The sequence below is a fragment of the Capsicum annuum genome, chromosome 3 (assembly GCF_002878395.1).
Source record: "Capsicum annuum cultivar UCD-10X-F1 chromosome 3, UCD10Xv1.1, whole genome shotgun sequence".
Lineage (NCBI taxonomy): Eukaryota > Viridiplantae > Streptophyta > Magnoliopsida > Solanales > Solanaceae > Capsicum > Capsicum annuum.
In genome coordinates, this window is record NC_061113.1 from 206,552,685 (window position 1) to 206,572,725 (window position 20,041).

The window sequence follows — 20,041 nt, forward strand, 5'->3', positions numbered from 1 at the left end:
ATGATGGGCGAATTGAGCTTCTTCTTAGGCCTACAGGTTAAATATACCTCTCAAGAGACAATGATTTGTCAGGAAAAATACATCAAAGAGCTGCTGAAGAATATAATATAGGATATTCCAAGCCAATTGATACTCCAATTGGAACCAGTTTAAAGATGGATAATGATATACCTGGTCCGTTAATAAATGTGACCATATATAGAGGGATTATTGGATCCTTATTACACCTCACTAAAATCAAACCAGATATTGTGTTTAGTGTCGGTATGTGTGCTAGATTTTAGGCATGTCCAAAAGAGTCACATCTGAAGGCTACAAAGAGAATTCTCATGTATCTAAAAGAGATGGGGGACCTGGTCCTATTCTATCCATTTGGAGATAGCTTTGGTCTTATAGGGTATACTAATACTGATTATGCTGGGTACCTGATAGACAAAAAGAGCACCTCAGGAATGGCTCATTTCCAAAGTTCCTCGCTAGTTACCTAAGGTTTTAAGAAACAAAATACATTTGCAATATTTATTGCTAAAGTTGAATATGTGGTTAGAGCATCTTTCTATGCTCAATTGTTATGGATTAAATAATAACTGAAGGACTTTGAGATTGTTTCTGATAACTATTCCTCTAATGTGTGACAATACAAGTGCTCTAAACATGGCTAAAAATTTAGTGCAACATACAAGTACAAAGCATATTAATGTGAAGCATCACTTTCTAAGAGACAATGTTGAAAAAGAGGTCATTTGCATAAATTCTATAAGGCTGAAGATCAAGTAGCTGATATTTTTACAAAGGCTCTTCATAAGAAGTAGTTGGTGAAGAATAGGCCGACATTAGGTTTGATCAAAATGAATTGACCAACTTGATGGATCAGTTTTCCTCTATCCATTGGTTGTGATTAGGAGACAGGTATCCTTGATAGAATTTGTGCTTTTTGGTCTAACTCAGTACCATACCTTTGCAGGTATATGTGCATGGTGAGCCACTTTAGAGGGAGGCAAATGACACTGACATAATAAAAAGGTTCACTCAAGCAAAGGAGGGACCTGGTCCCTTTCCACAAGTTAGTACCATTAAAGTGTATTTTAAAATTACTTAAACTTATGTCTGAAAAAGCTGCGTCTTTTCCCTTCTCTATCTGAAAGTTGTCAAATCCCCCAAAATGTGAAGATTTGTACCTATTGGGACCAGACACGTCTTATAGTCTTTAAACTTAAACTTTGAAACTCTTTCTTTTCCTTAAATACAAAATCAAATCCCCTTTTCTACTCACTTTTTAAAATTAGTCTTCAAACTTGCCTTTAAGCCCCACAAAAAAAATTGAAATCATTAAATCCAATTCAACCCTATCCAAAAATCCACCCACTATGACCTCTTCCCAACCAGTGTCTATAACTGATGAAGAATATCTTTCAAACCCCACTCAAAATGTTGAGTTTATTTCTCCCTCTGTACTTTTCCCTAAACTACCAATGGTTGACTCATCTTCCTCGCCAACATCTATGGATGAGTCCACCATAGGATAAATCCCTAAGAAAGTGGAACCCTCTTCTGAGACCGCTATAATAGTTGACCAAAGTCAAGATTTTGGTTCTCCTATAGAAATCGAGTTCCTTAAAGAACCCATTCCATAAGAAGTATCAGAAAAAATTAACCCTTTCAAAACTCTAAACGAACCCAGTTCTCCCATAATTTCTGAGTTAAATCCTATTTTTGCGTAAGTCTTTCAAGAATCACTCCCTGTGAAAAGGTTTAACCCATCCAGTAGTTAGTTAGCTGGTGAGGATTGGGTTACTGAGAAGCTTATTTTTCTCTTAAATGACCCTAGAGAGAGATTCTTTGGTTTGGAAGAGCTAAGTGTTGGTGAGAAAATAGGAGATACATCTCCTAAGGATAATGAGGTTGTTGGGGAATTTATTCCTTCCCCAAATAAAAAGGAGGAGACTGATGAGGAGGGCCAACCTCTAGGATGGTTAGTGCAGAAATAACAAGGTAGTAAGGGTATGGAGAAAATGGTTGAGACTGGTATAAAAGTTATCAGAACTGACTCAACAAAGGGTACAGAGAAGAAATTATTAGGGGATTCTATGAAAACAAATAAGTCAGCAACTGTTAAGAGAAAAAGGCTGAAGAAAGTGACTTTGATTGAGGATAAAAATTAAGCAGTAGATATTGGAGAAGATTATGAAGTTCAGGATGAAAGAAGGACAAGGTCTCCCCTCCAAAATCTAGGAGTCTAACTAGAATAAAACAAAATCATATTGTTGTGAAAAAAAGAAATCTACTGTGGGACCTGGTCCTAAAAAGAGAAAAATGACTAAAGTAGAACCTGACAGTGGTTCTAAAAGAGAAAGGTGGAGGAAGTAGAGAAGGGTGTGACTAGACAAGAAAGAAATGAGATTCTGAGAACTCATAAGGTGTTGAATGGTATAGTAGAGTTAGTTTAGTATGTTAGGCATCATATATGGTTACACCTCCTAGAGGAATCATTTCTCTCTGTCCGTGAAGAGAAAGTGAGGCAGTTTTATAATACTATGAGGTGCTCAAATATTGGGTTGAGTTTAAATACCTTGGTTGAAGGAAAGAAACTAAAATTGGATGAAGAAATTCTTGGGAAAATTTTAGATGTTCCCATTGTTGGTGTGAGGACTGTTTCATAATAACACCCCTCAACAAATTTTATGGTGGATGCATAAAAGGTAGGGGAACATCAATGGCATGTGTGAGAAAGAAATTTCTTAAAAGTGAGTTTCAAATATTTATTGATTTTGTCAACAAGGTAGTACTGCCTAGATATTAGAAGATGACAATAGCATATGTTGAGGATTTGTATGTGATTTAGTACCTCAGTAAATTTAAACTAATCAGTCTACCTGCCTTGATGTTGGAGCATATGTATAAGGTTATCCATGTGAAGGAAGAAAAATATGGTATGCCTTATGATTATTTCATAAACAAAGTATTTGATCACTTTGGGGTTGTAGGTGAAAAGGAACTCCTACAACAGTAAAACAAATGTTCAATCTGACAACATTAATTGAAAACGAAAGTGTAAAAGAGAAAGTAGGGACCATGTCCCAAGTGTCAGAATTGTTGGTTGTTCAGGAAAACTTAAGCAAAGATATGGAGGAGATGAGGATTAATTTGGATATTAAGGATGTAGAGATTTTGCTCTTGAAGATGAAGAACCAACAGCTTTCCTCTGAGGTACCAGGTGCTGCTGAAGCATTTGCAGCAGAAAATGCAAAGCTCCAACTAAGGTCTCAGCACACACTGAGGAGATTCAAGGGTTTAATGTAGAATTTAAGGGCCTCACTAAGCAGATGTTGAATTCTCATGTTGCAGAGAGTGCAAGAATGGAAATGTTGCTCAAGTTTCTCTCCCCTAAACCTCCTTCTACCTAAGCCCCCCTTGTTTTTATTAGAACCTTGTATCAGTTTCCTTTGTTATTTCAAGTGGCTTTTTTATATTTAAGAAGTTTGTGTTCATTTTAATTACACTGTACAATAATTTATATTTTTAAAGAACGGAATCTTCATCTGTATCTATAAACTGTCTCTCCTACTTTATAATGGTTCATTCATGTTATTGTTGCCCAATGGACATGAATTAATCAAATTGTGCTAATTTATTATCTTAGTTTACTATTCTTACTTATTTTACGATGCCAAAAGGGGGAAATTGGTATCATTAATGTCACCATGGTAGGAGGTACCAGGTACCATTAGCATAGGAGTGCTAATAATAGGGGGAATATCGATAGGGGGAACACACATTGATGTTGTTATGATGTGTGTGACAAGAGAGGAAAAGGGTAGCCACTAATAGGGGAATGTTGATTGTGTGCTGGTGTAGATATAATTACTCTAAATCTGAATCAATTTTGATGCGTTGAGAACATGGCTTGTCATCATCAAAAAGGAGGGAAATTTTTGTCTCGTGTTTTGATGATGACTAGATGATATTGGAGTACCAGGTCCCTTGCACACCATTGTCCAGTTGTCATATATATAATTTTATCCGCTAGTGCAACAAAATGTGAAGGTACACAGCGTACCTGATTTTAAACCTCGTCGAATCAAAATTCAACCCTCAATTCTACACTATGATAAATACAAAAAGATGTTTCTTCCTCCATAGTTTTTGCAAATCAGCAAATTTCTTGGTGACGGCGAAAACTCTTAGAGCTCAATTTCTAAATCTTTACTGCTTATACTTAGGGTTCTTGAGTCTTGCTTTTTAACTGATTTACTCAATATATGAGATTAAAGCTTCTTTATTGTTGTTGAGTTTCTTAGGTAGGGCTGCCTAAGTTTTACTGATTAGAGTTAATCGATATTGAGAGTGCAAGTGACAGAGTTGTCAAGAGGTGTTTGTGGTAGAGTTATTACAACTTAAAGAACTTAGAGTTAAGTTCTAATAGTGTTTGTAATCAAGAAGAGTTTTGATTATAGTAGAGTTTGAGAGCCTGTAAGTGTAGGTCGTGATTTTTCTTTTCTTTATTAAGGAGATTTTCACGTAAATATTTGTGTTCTTTTATTTTTTGCATTTTAGTGTGTTCACTGTTCTATTAATATACTTCTCATCTAAGGGACCTATTCCCTTAATGGTGGTGTACCCCCACGTTTTAACAAAGAGAAATGTTGGGTGGGCCATCTTTCTTTCTTTTAATATGTTTTCTAGTGTTCAATTCAATAGAACTGATGCAACATATCCCAATAAATTATTAACAAAACAATTTCAACGTCCATCACTTGCATGCATAATCATATTCATTGCAAGACTTTGGGATCATAAAATGAAGTGCTTTGGATTATTTGATAAATAATACCTTCTACAATTTTGATCGTAGTATTTAGCCTAAAGAGTTCCACTGGACAAAGGAATTATCTTAAAAACAAGAAATATGTTTACAAAAAGAGGAGTCTTTAATTAGAAGAATAAGATAAAAAAAGAAAATAAAATAATTCAAAGCAAAGAAAATTGATTGGGAACGGGTTAAACGGGTGAGTTTCTAAAATAAATCAAAAACTTAAAAATTGGGGGTGGGTCACTTTATTGAGAGTTTTCCATGTATTCTACCGTTGAAATTAAGGGCAAACTTGTGTCAATATATAATATGAGGGGTATATTTAGGCTGAAGAATATTATATTTGAACCAAAAGTATAAGGAATGGTATATTTAGACTATTTTTAATAGTACATGGATAATATTTGGATCGAATGTATAATAGAAGGACTATATTTGTATCAAAAGCATGCAAGGGTATACTTAAAACATTTTCAACAGTACAAAGATATATTTAGCCCTTCTCTGAAATATTAATAATAGGTGTGATAATACTTAATAGCATACTAAAAATAAGCTGACCATGTAATTGTTAATTATTATAAGTTTAATGGATTTTTTAAATATATAAATCTTATTTTAAGAAACTTAAATTTCATGTCTAAATGCATGGTCAAAATTTAAAAGATTGAATCTTAAAATTTCAACTATACCATATAAATTGAGACAGAGGAACTATTATATTAAACTCATCCCTAAAATGCTACAAAAGTCAAAGTCTAAGATCAGAAATAACTCACTTATTAGACATTTGGCCATGAAAACTAAAAAATATTTAAGTTGGAGTTGGAGTTAGAGTTGTGTTTGGCTGTCTTTTTGAAAGATTTTTTTAGACTTTTGAACAATGTCACGGCCCAAAATTCGGGACCGTGATGGTACCTATTCTATCCTCCGTAATAGGTAACCCAAACACCCAATTCCAAGAAAAACATCTCAAACTCATAGAAGCGGAAGAAAATAAGAATATAACCAATCTTGAATAATCTCATAAGTAGATTAGTAGACTATTAAAAATCAATTCGTAGATAATCCCAGGTCTGGAAGTGACTAATACAAGACACTAAAATATTGAACCAAAAGAAAGTTTGAGTCTTTCAAAATGCAGAAAATGCATAAGAATAAGGCTAAAGAAGATTTCAGTAGTCTCTAAAGCCAGTAGCAGCTACCTTGAATCTCTAATGATGCTAGCAAAGAAGGAACTACGGGAATCAATATCCATTGGTCGTCGATTTGTACCTGCACGTAGGGTGCAGAAAAAGCAAGAGTGAGTACAGAACCACGTGTACTCAGCAAGCATCGTCGACCGAACCTAATTCAAAGTGGTGATGAGTGACACCATGTAAATCATCTAAAAACAAATATACAACCTGCACTCAGGAAAATCACCTTAATCTAACTGAATAGTTAAGTTTAACAGTCACACGGATATCATAACACAATCCAAGAATTTCTCAATCCGGTGAAATAAATAACACATACGATAAGTACAAGATCAACAAATACACTTTAACCAATCTGAACGAAATGAACTAATACAATGTGATGCAATGTAATGCAATGCATATGCTTTGTACACACCTACCGAGCAATGGCTTCAAGGTTAGGACCCATGAGGGACTCACAAGGTCTATGAACTTTATAGGCGTACACTCTGATCCCAATTAATATATTGTGCAGGCGTGCACTCCGATCCCAATAAATATACTGTGCAGGCGTGCACTTCGATCCCAATATATATACTATGCAGGCGTGCACTCTGATCCCAATAAATATAAATAATACTGCGCAGGTGTGCACTTTGATCCTAATAAATATTTATAATACTGTGTAGGTGTGCACTCCGATCCCATATGAAATGTAATGCATGATGTGCAGACATGCAACTCCGATCCCAAATCATCAATAAAGTCAGGCAAAGCACTTCGTGTCTTAGACCAGTTCAAATATCAATTTCAAAGTCAAATCAACTTATCAAGTGAGAGTATCATCATTATCTAGCTTTTTCAATAATTTATTTATCGTAACAAATCAGTCCATCAGGCTAGCAAATAGGGAAAACAGTTTAAACAGACAATTAACTTAGTTTATTGCCTCAAACAACACTGGTATCCGCATAGTTACTTGTCATAATCTTCTATACAGGACCCCCTATTCTTATTACTCCCATTACACATACCTAACAAATACTCACATAAACACTTAGAGAAAGAGTCTAAGAAAAATCTCAACTTGCCTCAAACCGAAGCTCAGTTGTCAATCAACAAACTTGCCCTTACATAAGCTTCCAAGTGGTTAAAATCTGTTCAAATATATATTTCTCGCATGAATAAGAATCTAGTAACATCCATCTTATAAATTCATACTCCTAAAATTCTAGAACTAAAACCTAAATTGTACACAATTATAATTATAAAGACGATAAGAAAATAATACTACAATTCTTAAAGTTTAAAATACAAAACGAACGAAACAGTACAATTTTGTTCAACTATTTCTTAATCCTCAACGAGGACAAAAGTGCTACCAACCCAATTTACTAATTCTCTCAATTCTTAATAAGGTAAAATGACCACTAATCATTAACAAATTAAGCTTTAATCATTAATACCTAATTATGATTAACTCTTTCTACTAATTCCATAATAATTTACTAATAAATCATCCGAAATTATGGCTTTTGCCTACTTCAAACTCCCCCCCCCCCACACACACACAATATTACAAACACGATATTAAGAATATGCTATTTAAAGTGGCTTACCAAGGTTGTCGAGATCTTTGTCAAAAGTTGTGATGGAGAAGAAGAAAAAAAGAAACTGCTCCTTTGTGTCTCTCTCTCAGTTAACTTATAGATGGTATTAATAAATAAGGTAATCCCTTTCCACTAAAATTTTTATTCTTATACTTAGGTCTCAAGAGTTAAGAAAAATATTAGTTTGGTCCATAACTATAAAATAATTACTAAAAATTATGAGATGGGTTAAAATAGGAGAAATTTATTAAATAAATTTATAGAGTTGTTACATATCTTTTTTAATATGATTTTATTCCCCCAATTTTTAAAAACTATCAAAATCACCCAACTACTAATTTACCTACTAACATACAATCAAATGTGATTCTTATATATAGACACTTCCATTACTCGAATCAAATTTGCATTAACGAAGAAAATAGCACTCAAGAACAAAGATTGACAACTAATGACTCTCTTAACAAGCATCAAAACTAAAAGAGACAGAATGATTGATTTGGATCATTTGTTTAGACGCATCATTTCTCAAATAACTTTTCAGTTTTTCCAATTGTAAGAATTAACTCAAGCTGTTGGAACTAAATTGAAGAAAGATGATGCACAAATGTAAAAATACTCAATCAGTCAAAATGCAAAAATTGAAGAAAGATAATGCAAAAATGCAAAGATTAAAGAAAGATAGAGTTGAAATAAAATTGAAAAAAGATGATGCAAAAATGTCTTAGATGCAATCTCAGCTGAAAGATGGTGATATTTTTGTATTAATCATTGTTCAATCAGCAATTATGGAAAAATCATCATTAATTGCATCAGTGACTAACCACTTAAAACTTTTAAACATTATGAGGGTTATGTAAAAATTTAAAAAATTGGGGTTATATGTAATACAAGTTGGAATTGGAGTTGGAAAATAGTGAAAACAACAAAAAATTATTTTTACTTTTCAAAAAATAATTTTGGAATAATTTTTGAAATTTTCATGAACAAATACCACAACTTTAATAAAGTGAAAAAAATAAAAAAAATAAAAAAGAAATATTTTTTATGGCCAAACGGCCTCTTGGATTGTGTTTGATAAGATGGAAAATGCTTTTTTACAGAAAACTTCTTTTTTAAAAAATATTTCTCAAGAAAATAATTATTATTAAATTTTCAAAAAAAGCTCAAAAATACCTATGAACTATCTGAAATAGATTAAAAATATCTCTCGTTAGATTTTTGGCTCAAAAATATGCCTCCATTAAATATTTGGCTCAAAAATACCCCTCCCTCTAACGAAATTCGAAAAAAGAATCAAAAATACCCCTGAACTCTCTAAAATTGATCAAAAATACCTCTTATTAGTTTTTAGCTCAAAAATATCCCTCTGTTAAATATTTGGCTCAAAAATACCCCTTCCCTTAACGAAATTCCACCAAGCATGCCACCTAGATAAAAAAAAAACATGTGGTTATGCCACATTACTATCCATATGTAAAATGTTATATTTTTTAATTATATGACATTCCTTTCTTCTTTATTTTTATTTTTTTGCAAAGCAGTTTTGTTGATTTGGAAAAAAATATGATCAGTAAAATTAAAAAATTTTAAAAATATTTAAATAAAATAAATCAGTGCTTTTACTGGATTTAGTCTAATGTTTTTGGAATTTCTCGACATTGGGATGGTACTAAATAAATTTTGTTAAAGGAGTACAAATTATTTAATTTTTTTCATTATATGATAAACTTTTCACTTAGATTATTAAAGATAATTATATCCATATTTTTCTAATGATTAAAATATATTAGATGTCATTTACTTTTCTGAAAGTGGAATTTTCAATAATTCTATAAATACTTGATGATTAAACACAAAATAAGAAAAACTATCAACATTCATTGAGTTCAAAAAAAACAAATCAACATCACTGAATATAATCTTTTTATTTAACTCTTTCATCAAGAAGAAAGGAATGTCATATAATTAAAAAATACTAACATTTTACATGTGGATGTTAATGTGGCATAGTCACGTGATTTTTTTTTTACGGAAAAGACTAAAAAATACCTTGATGTATTATTCGTTGTAGTACTTCCTAACGAAATTCAAAATCTAATCATTTGTATGGAATGAATAATAGTAGAAAGAAACTGTTTCACTTCACCAGAAAAAGTTAGCCAACTTATTATATCGACTATTTTGTGGAAATTTTGACTTTTTGAGAAGAGTCGCCACTTAATTTTGAAAAGGAATTAAGATACCTTTAAAAATACTTTAAACGATCCAAATAGAAAAATCATTTAAGTTTCAAAGATTCTAAGTAAGCGGTTCCTATTAACGTTTTAGGAAGGTGTTAGACACCTAAAACGTCCGCTAACTTGTGGTTATCCGGACTATTTGAAAACATCTTTTGATTAACTTCTAAAAAAGATTAATTTGTTGAAAAGTGATTGATTTTTCAGAAAAGACTTGTGTAAAATAAATTTAGGCGACTTAGTCGGGATTTTAACTAAGTCTAAACAAAACTAACAAATAAATAAACACATAAAAGAGGAAAGGGAGAAGAAAGTAAAGGATTCAGGCCATTGGACCCGAATCAACGAGACCTGTCCTAGCCTAATTGGGCTTTTGACCCATTTCACCTGTCCTAATCTAGTTTTCTAGCCTTTGGCTTGAGTCTTGCTCCACCTGTATTGAATTTACAACTTTGGATTCGAGGCCCCAAATGGATAACTAAAGTAATAAATAAATAATACAATGATAAATGAATAAATAAATAATACAACAATGAATAAATAAAGAAAGAGAAGACTATCGAGCCGTGTTGCCACTGCAAGGATGGGGCTTTAATCCATTTTTCTTCTTCCAATTTTCTTATCCACGCACTTCGACTCTCTTTCAGGCTTGACTCAATGGATGGGCCTTATTGGTCCATTAGAGAATGCAAAGAGTCCGTTCAGACTCCAACGAATTATCATGCAAAAGAAGAAATGAAATAAATACACATCCAAAACACGAAATGCTACATGGAGAAATAATATAACAAATTGATAAACAACCAGTCAACTGTAGTAATTCAAATAAACTGGGAGAATGTAATTCAAATATGGTAGAGTGATGCAATCAATATAATAACATACAACATACTTTATCAGGACAAAAATTTGGACTAGAAGTATCACAATATCACAACTTTTCAAAGAAAGAATGAACATTGAGTTGCAAAACAGATAGAAAATTACAGCTGAATTAAACTAAAAAGGTTATAAAGCTACGATTCTTATCGAACAAACTACAAACTAAATCTCAAATCAAATCAACTAAAAAGAAACAGTAAACTTAACACAAAATGCTAAGAAACTACAATTTTCATCAACAAAACAAATCAAAAGAGTAAAATTAAACCAACTGACCAGGTAGGAAAAGTTTGAGTCCTAACCGTATTAACTTTATTGCTAAAACATTTTTCGGTAACGGTCTTGCAAAACTCTAGGAGTTTTAGGCCTTTATGAGCAGAAACCGGGTCCGAAATAGCATCGAATTAAGTGACAAACTAAGAACTAAAATATATTGTTAATGTAAACACAATACCAATTTGCAATGATTTATATAAGGTAAAAGTAAGGAGAATCTTAACATTTTTAGGTTGACAGTAATGATTAACCAAAGGAACAATAAGTAGCATGACGAACTAAAAGTGAGATTTCCATGGCAAACAATGAACATAAGATGAACATTGACCAAACAACAATTGTAACCATCATAATCAAATATTCTGCGGCCACCTTTTACAACAAATAATTCTCACACGATTACGATCAAGCGATTATGACTCTATTAACATGAAAGCAGTGAAATCGTTCAAAAGCAATCGAATTGAAAACCTCAACACAATTATCGATTCAACAGAATAACAACCAATAACAAGCTAATCCTACGGTCTTCATAGCTATCTACAGCTACTCCCAGCAAATAATCTTACAATTATGACATTAGAAAGAAGGAGACGAAGAAAAAGAAAACCATAACAGAAGTTAAAACGGAAAAAGCGTTTACCTCTTTTGGAGCAGTAAAATAGGGCAACGAGCTAACACCGAACTCTATCACCGTGAGAGAATTTTTTTGCAAATCCTAAAGCTCCGAGCAGCCCCCAACCTTCCTCAGAAAGAAGAAAATTTATACTCAAACAAAAATATACTATTTTTTTGGATCAAAATAGCTTTTTTCACCTTTCGAAACTTGTTTTCAATTTTTCTAAAGTGACCTACTTATAGAGAACAAAATGGGGTTGATTTTGAGCTCCCACCAATGTGGGAACACCAAAATTTGAGGGCAATCCTAGAATTTTCTTTAAAATTTAAATTTTGAGGCAAGGGATAAGGATCGGTTGAGATGGAATCATACGATTCTTGTATGAATTTGAAGATAACTTTGAGGGATTTGGAATAATACCATTGCGGCATCTCTATAGAACTTTCACGAAGACTAGTCTCGTGCACAACACGTTGTTGCGAATGGAGGGACTCGGGTCGGAGCTTGTCGGGTCTGATTTGTTGACAATGTTGATGTTGCTTGCTGTTTTGGATGTTGTTGTCATTTTCGAATGGATTTGAGAGGTGTTGATGTTGTACATTGTTGTTGTTGTTTTATGTTGTACTTGAGGAGAAAGGGAATAAAATCTCTAGCTTCTTGATTTAATAAAATGGACTAAATATTTTCCAAATAAATTATTTTCAATAATAAATTATATTTGAATCAAAATTTTAATCATTTAAATTTATTTTTCAAATAATCCTTAATTTGAAGTCCAATTTTGATGAAAATATTCATTTAAATGATACCATTAAAACAATCTCGTATATAAAAATACAAAAATATATAATTATCATTTAAATGACAAATTTAGCCCAAATAAATATTTTAAAATGCATTTATTTAGACAAAATAATTATTGTGATTTTATTTGAAAATCGAAGAAACTTGAGATTAAACATAGTTGGGTGTCAACAACTGCCCCCTCCCTTTGGGTAGGGTGGATGTAAGTAACTCTAGGCCAAGGGAGGTTGACGTTCCTAATTTTTGTCTGACCATAAATTCGAATCTGAAAGAGGTTGGTTTTTGCATAAGTTTCGTGGAGTTATGGCCAAACCTCAGTATCAGGTTTCCTATATATCTCAAGTTACATGAGAATTTAGGCCACTTGTAGTTCATAAATCTTGATTTAAAGTATGATTTTCAAAAAATTCACCAATTATCTCGGTTTTAGAATTTCTGATAAAATTGAAAGGCTGGAAAATGGAGGAATTTGGAGGGAGGTTGGAATGCAATCGAGTTTTCTACATAGATCCTAGCCTACTTATCCTCAAGATTTTAGGGAATCATACTTCTTGTAGTTCAACTCGATCGGTAGAAAAGATAGTCTTCTATTTCAGATGATCTTGGCTCGGGATGAGTGACAAGTTAATGATCGAGTTGTGGCCTCTTAACCATGAATGTGGGATCCTTTACATCCATAGGCAATAATTTACCTGGACGTAATTTCCAAAACTCTAGGTGTGTTGTCACTCGTATTTGAAAGAAAGCGAAGTTTACCCTCGGTATGAGTTTAGAAATATCCTCAAGGTGAAGCTAAAATCAGAAAATCCCAAAATTCCCACATGCCTTCTAACAGGGGTGTGATTGGATCGTGGTGGCGATCATCCTTTATCTCGCATCCAAAGAGTTTGACGTTCCTCTTTAGACTATGTCCCATTTTGCTGCTAAGAAAGAATTTCACGTTGTGCTGCGTCCTATTTGAAGTCGTCCACACCTGTGGTTTTGATTTGAGTTTTTCATCCTCTCGGATACTCTCGACAATGCTTCAAGCAAAAAGTATTAGTGCTAAATATAATTCACGAAAGAGGTATGTAGTCTTTTACCATATCTCCACGTGAGTTGTAGCCTAAAAAGCAGAGTCATCTCTTCATGTACCTATTTGCAATGAAATAACCAATAATAAAAAACACAACAACCCTCCTTGTTGTTGTATGATTATGACATTTGTCGGTTGAATATGTCTTCAAAGTGGGGTGGCCCTTTCAGAAACCGGTGATAATTTATGCAAAACAGTCCCTACAACCATGTAATCTTGTGCTGGTGTGGCAACCTTTTTGTTTACTTATATCACTTGTTGTATGTGGAATGATAACCTCTCCTGGTTATAGCCGATGATCGATAAATTTTCCTTAAATTAGCAATCTTTGGTTAATCTTGCGCATTATTTGATGTTGGTTACGAGGCGACTTACAGATATCCTTTGAATTGCTAGCTTTTAGGTAATCTTGCACATTATCTAACCTTGGATAAGAGATGGCTTACATATATCCCTCCAATCGCTAGCATTTAGGTGTTCCTGTACATCATCCGACCTTGGATACAATATGACTTATAAATATCACTTAAATTGCTAATCCTTGGGTAATCCTATACATAATCGATCTTGGATATGACGCGGCTTATAGAGAACCCTTGGACGTATCAATTTGATAATTACGCATATTCTTCGGTAAGGATTTAGTTGCGACTTATGGATAACCTCCAAACTATCAATTTTTGGGGCGATCTTGCACACTATCTGATTATGATGTTGTTGTGTCTTATGGATGACCTACAGGATATAAAATCATAGGTGATCTTGCATACTATCCTATTTCAAATAATATGACTTATAGATGAACCTCAAATTGTCAATTTCTAGGAAATCTCATATATCATCCGTCTTTAGATACCGACTTAAAGGCGTCCCTTCAAATTGTGTGCTATTGATGCATTCAGATGCTGATACATAAAATGATGAAATATCCTCGATGCCAGCATTTATGTCTTGCGTGTCAACAGATATGAAATGCTGATGATACCCTTGACACCAGTGTTTGTGTCTTGCGTATCAACAAATGTAAAATACTGATGATATCCTCGAAGGCAACATTTATGTCTTGCGTGTCAACAGATATGAAATGGGATGATATCCTCGACGCCAGTGTTTATGTCTTACGTGTTAACAAATATGAAATGGGATGATATCCTCGTCGCCAGTGTTTATGTCTTGCGTGTCAATAGATATAAAATGGTCCTCTCGCCAAATGATATGAATGGCCCTCTCAACAATGATATCAAAATAGCCCTCTCGGCAATGCTATGAAGTGGCCCTCCTGGCAATGAAATGAAATGGCCCTTTCTGCAATACAATGATATGAATGGCCCTCTTGCCAATTTGAAAACAGTTTCACCTGAGTTTGTTTATCTATGTCTTGCTTTCTACATGTACCTGTACCCAAGGTAGACGATTAGTAGACACAAAGTCACTTTTTCTAGCTACTATTTTTTAGAAAAACTCTAAATACAATATTTTTAATGAAGACAAGACACTTTTGTTTATCCTCTATGATCTCAAGAAGTGAGATAGACAATTCAACATGTCCTCAATAAATGGGTATTAAACCCATTTTTATGGATACCCAAAAATACCATTCTTGAGCATTAGTGCTCTGGTGTGTCTCCTAATTTGCTCAGGGATTTTTGAAAGAGACTCTCATTTTTGTGTATTGGTCCCTGCATCCACAGAAAAATGATTAGTTTGAGTGAAACTACTCCGTGTTGACCTTCTTCATTTCTCCGTTTGCTCCACGTCGTCTTTTGGGAGCTCCACTATAGTTGTACCTCTACCCTAGCTCCCTGCTCCCATAGACGCCTAGGTAATCACTAAGTAAAAGATTTTGTAAAGATTTTTCAAAAGTAGTCTTATTTTTAGCAAATAGTTTTGAAAGTTTCTGTAAAAGCTTTCAAAAATCTCTATCAGTCATGTCATATACTAGCTCAACGAACGTATTCCTTTTAGTTTTGACTCTATCCGATGAAGGAGTTTCAGAACTTATCATCATTGTTGGAGGGTTCTACAAATGGTTTCATCATAGCCGAAGATTTAGTTTACCTAGACTTTGTCGCAATTGGTGGCTTCAAAAGCTTGGCTTTAACCTCTGGTGCCGGGGAATTTGAAATATATTCTAGTATTTGGTACAAATTTTGAGGCCTCCCTCTAAATTTCTTCCCCAGTTTACAGTAGTCTAAGATGATATCATCTCGAATAAATCTGAAGTCTTTGCTGATCTTCATTCTCTTTGTTGGATGTTGATCTTCTCTTGTGAATTTTCGAGATTCCTTCTCGAAAATTCTATCCCAATTTCCATTTCCTGGGGTTATATGACCAAGCCATTGGAGTGCCTATGTATCCCGTTGAAGTAGGAATCAGGTCAAACGTAGTTCCGGAGTACGCTAAGGATATATAGAAAAATCTAATGGGTTGACCGAAGCCGACATAGGCTGCCTACGTATCTCATTCTTGAGAATTCAGGTCATCTGGTAGTTCATACATGAAAGGAAAGGATAAATTTTCCTAAGAGGTTGACCGAAGCCGACATAGGCCGCCTACGTATCTTATTCTTGAGAATTCAGGTTAAACGTAGTTCGTACACAAAGGGAAGGGGTTCTAGGTAATTGCACATCATAAAATTGATACTATTATAAAGGCGATTACAAATAATCCAAGAAACAAAAACTATAACATCTTTCAAGCATAATATCTCCTTACTGCATCAGAATTGATTGGTTTGGTCCACTCTTTTCTATCCATCTCAGGTAGGATTAGGGCTTCTCCAGGTTGGGCTTCTTTTGATTTTCACATTCCTCTGTATCTACTACTAACTTCTCCTCATCACCTTTTCTGTTCATCATTATTTCCTTCCCTTTGTTCTTCTGACCCTTGACATGAGATGACATTGGCAGGTTTTTAAATTATTGCTACCAAAATAAACCATGCTAGATAATCATATTTAAAAAAATAACTACTTAAATAAAGGGAGGCCTTTTGGAAAATAAATAAAAACTATGGCTCATGAACCACACAAATGTGGGCCCATGCCTTTTTGAAAGATGTAAAAAACAAAAATTTGAGACATAAAAGGGTGGATCAAGGGGCCTCCTCCGGATCATCACCGATTTTAAAAACTATTAGTAATTGCCCTTTTCATCTACCACGATAGGTGATGGGTTATGAGTGAAGTAGAGGTTCAGTTTTGCAAGGCCTCTTCTGATGCAATCTTCTTCACCCCATCGGACTTTCAAAGATCATCTGGTAGAGCATTGCATCCTTCAAACAAATCTCCTATCATATCCCCAAGACCATCATCGTTTGACATCTCATGTATGGGAAATAACTGGAACAAGAGCGAAAAGGCCAAAACAGACTCTCCTTTAAATTATCTTCGATCTCATCTTCCTTTCTTGGTTGGTATACTACTCCACGCTTAAATGCTCTTTTCGGGACCATAATAGGCTCAATAATTCCTTCCAAATTCTTACTCAAGGCAACCATAAATTTCTCTATCATTTCCACTCCTTCTGTCTTTTTGGAGTTTCGTGAATCCACATTAGCAATTATCTCGCTAGACACCCATTGGCCTGCTATTTTGATCATGCTAACCGTTGCTCCATCATTATTAGGCAATGGGTTACTAGCAACATTTTGTGTCAGTGCCTGAAGAGTGGTGATCTTCTGGTCATTCAAGTCCTAGATCTTGTGTTTCAAATTGATTTAATCTTCAGTATTATGCCCGGGAGCTCTTGAATGATAAGCACAGACTTGGTCGGCATTAAATAATCAATATTTGAGATTGGTAGTCTTTGGTGGAATAGGCTGTAAATAATCGGCCTTCATCAATCTTTCAAAGAGATGGGTACGACTTTCAGCCAATGGAGTGAATTTTATGGGAGGCTTCTTCTCGAGCCTTACACGTGGATGGTTATACTGATTTTGATTAGCAGGGGGAGGTACTTGATGATAGTTTGGAGGTTCTTGGACATTTATTTGATTGTTTGGAAGAATAGCTTGAATGTGAGATTGATAATTTGGCTGCGGAATTTGGCACTAGGGTAAAATATTTGAAATTGGAGCTTGAAATTGGGGATGGGCGAAGAATACAGGCTGAAAATTTGGTGAGGGTGGCGAGGAAAGAATATTCCTAAGCTTGAATTTCCTCTTTAATTTATCAACAAAATTAGTTGAGACCGCAGTCACATCCTCTCTTTTCTTCTTTGAGAATGCAGAAGATTCAGATGATGTTAGGGTTTTGGCAATTTTTCCTGTTCGAATGCCTTCCTCTAACGATTCCCCAATCTTTACTAAATCTATAAAATTTGCTTGTACTATGGATACCAACCTAGTATAATATTCTCCCTCCTGAGTATGAGAGAACACAGACATCATTTCTTCCTCAGACATGGAAGGTTGTACTTTAGCAGCTTCTTTTCTCTAACGGAAGGCATAGTCTCGGAAACACTCATCATTCCTCTACTTGATCCGATCTAATGAATATCGGTCAGGGACTATTTCAATGTTGAATACAAACCTATTAAGGAAACTTTTGGCCAGTGCCCTCCAACTAGTCCATTTTTCAGTTCTTGAGACGTGAACCAATCTAAGGCTTCGCCACTTAAGCTTCGTCTGAATAAGCACATTAATAATGCCCCATTTTTTCCTACTCCCACCATTTGATCACAATACCTTCTCAGATGGGCCATTGGATTTTTGATGCCATCGAACACTTCAAATTTAGGGACCTTATACCCTTCTGGTAGATCTACTCCCGGGTGAACACATAAATCATCATAACCTAACCCAACGTTGTTCTCCGCTCCATGAGATTCCTTGATTCTCAAGATCTCTTCATTCATAGCTAGCAACTTCATTTCATGATCGGTCCTCCACGCTTTCTCCTTCTCCTCATAATGGTCTACCTCAGGATTAGGAAGGGAATTATAGATTTCAGGGGATATGACGACATAAGAAGGATTTGGAAAGGCAGCTTGATTTTGTGGATGAATGAAAGTTGGTTGATGGGTGGGGAGAACGTAGCAAAAAATGGAAAAGTTTTATGGAATTTGAGAGTAGCTTGGTGGGATCTAGGAGGGATTCTACGGATTTAGAAATCAATTTTGTGGGTTCGGAGATAGATTTGGTAGATCTGGGGTGGATTTTTTGGACTTATCAATGAATATGGAGATTTGGAATGAATTTTGTAGATTCAAAGAAGGATTTTGTGGGGAGAGGAGTTGGATTTTGTGGATAGTAAGCATCTGGGTTATTTTCACGATTGGTATTTTTAACAAGTGGAGTGGCAGAGATGGATAATATGTTATTTGGCTGATCCCCGAGAATAGGCGTACTGGGGGGAGGGATTTGGAGTGGAGTCTCATGTTCTCTTGGAGCGGGAGCATTGACAGTGGTGGTCAGGTTAGCCAAATCTTGAGTACGATTTATTTCCTCCTGAAGCATTTCTAGATTTCTTGCGAGTTCTGTAATCATCTTACTCTGTCCCGCTATCACATTGTCCCTAATGGTCAATGTATTTTCTTCGTTATTTCTAGTCATTAATGAATGATGGTCAGAGGATGGGATTTTATACGATTTTGACCAGGTGAAGTAAGGATGTTCTGCCAGCTTATTTCAACACGGAGTAGTTTTCTATTATCTGTAAAGTAAAACAACTCAAAGGCAAATGTGTTAGTTTCCACATGTGATAAGCAATGCAAAATACTTGATAAGAAATAGCCACGTAGAGTTGTTTGTGTCATAGGTAAATCCATTTATAGGAGCATAGCAGATAAACTTATCTTTGATCCAAACAAACGCACATAAACACATAAGACAATTATATCACATAAGAATATTATAATAATGCATATCCTAACTGGGGTGACCCTTTTGAACCAAGGGTTTGGGCCTAACGATTTTTGAAGAAAAATATATGTTTGCTTAAGGTCAATCCATTATCTCCCCAACTTTTATAGACACTAAAAGGGCATAAATGCCTACAAAAGATAACAAAAGAGGGATACAATCTTTAGGGAAAGAGAAATAACATGAAAGAAGACACGTTCCCACACAGGGGATAGAAAATACTAACTCCTGGGTGCTTCTTCTATGAGCCTTCCCTTTCTTAGCTTCGTCCATTTCTTATATTGGTGACATCCGTTAACGTTCAAACTGTTCCTTAGATGCAACCTCCTAAATTGATCAATTTCTTGCCTAAATTACTTCAATTCTTTTTACGAAAGTAAGCAAATCAAGCTTTTTCCCGACCCCCAAAGGATAATGGATTGAATTAGACAGACATATATTTTCTTCAACACATAAATGTGGCTCGTCTATAATTGACTCAGGGTCAATAGACGCAGGGCAGGTTTTCTAATGGGCCTAATACCCTGCTCGAGTATTGGGTCATCCTAGGCTCATGCCTAAAATAGGGTTTTGGTTTTGTTCTATCCTAGGTGTCTAGAGTGGGTTTGAACACTGGTTCTCAAGTGGACAACTTGAGTTTGAAAATACGAATAGCCATCAGACGACTCACGTGCGAATAAGA

The 20,041-nt window shown here is 34.6% G+C and overlaps 1 non-coding gene across 1 annotated transcript; it reads right to left on the reverse strand.

The window, feature by feature from the left end:
* Positions 1 to 8,330: 8,330 nt before the first annotated feature.
* LOC124897464 lies at positions 8,331 to 8,413 on the reverse strand. Its single transcript, XR_007054182.1, has one exon. It is a non-coding gene; the product is annotated as a small nucleolar RNA Z196/R39/R59 family (small nucleolar RNA).
* Between the last annotated feature and the right edge of the window lie 11,628 nt (positions 8,414 to 20,041).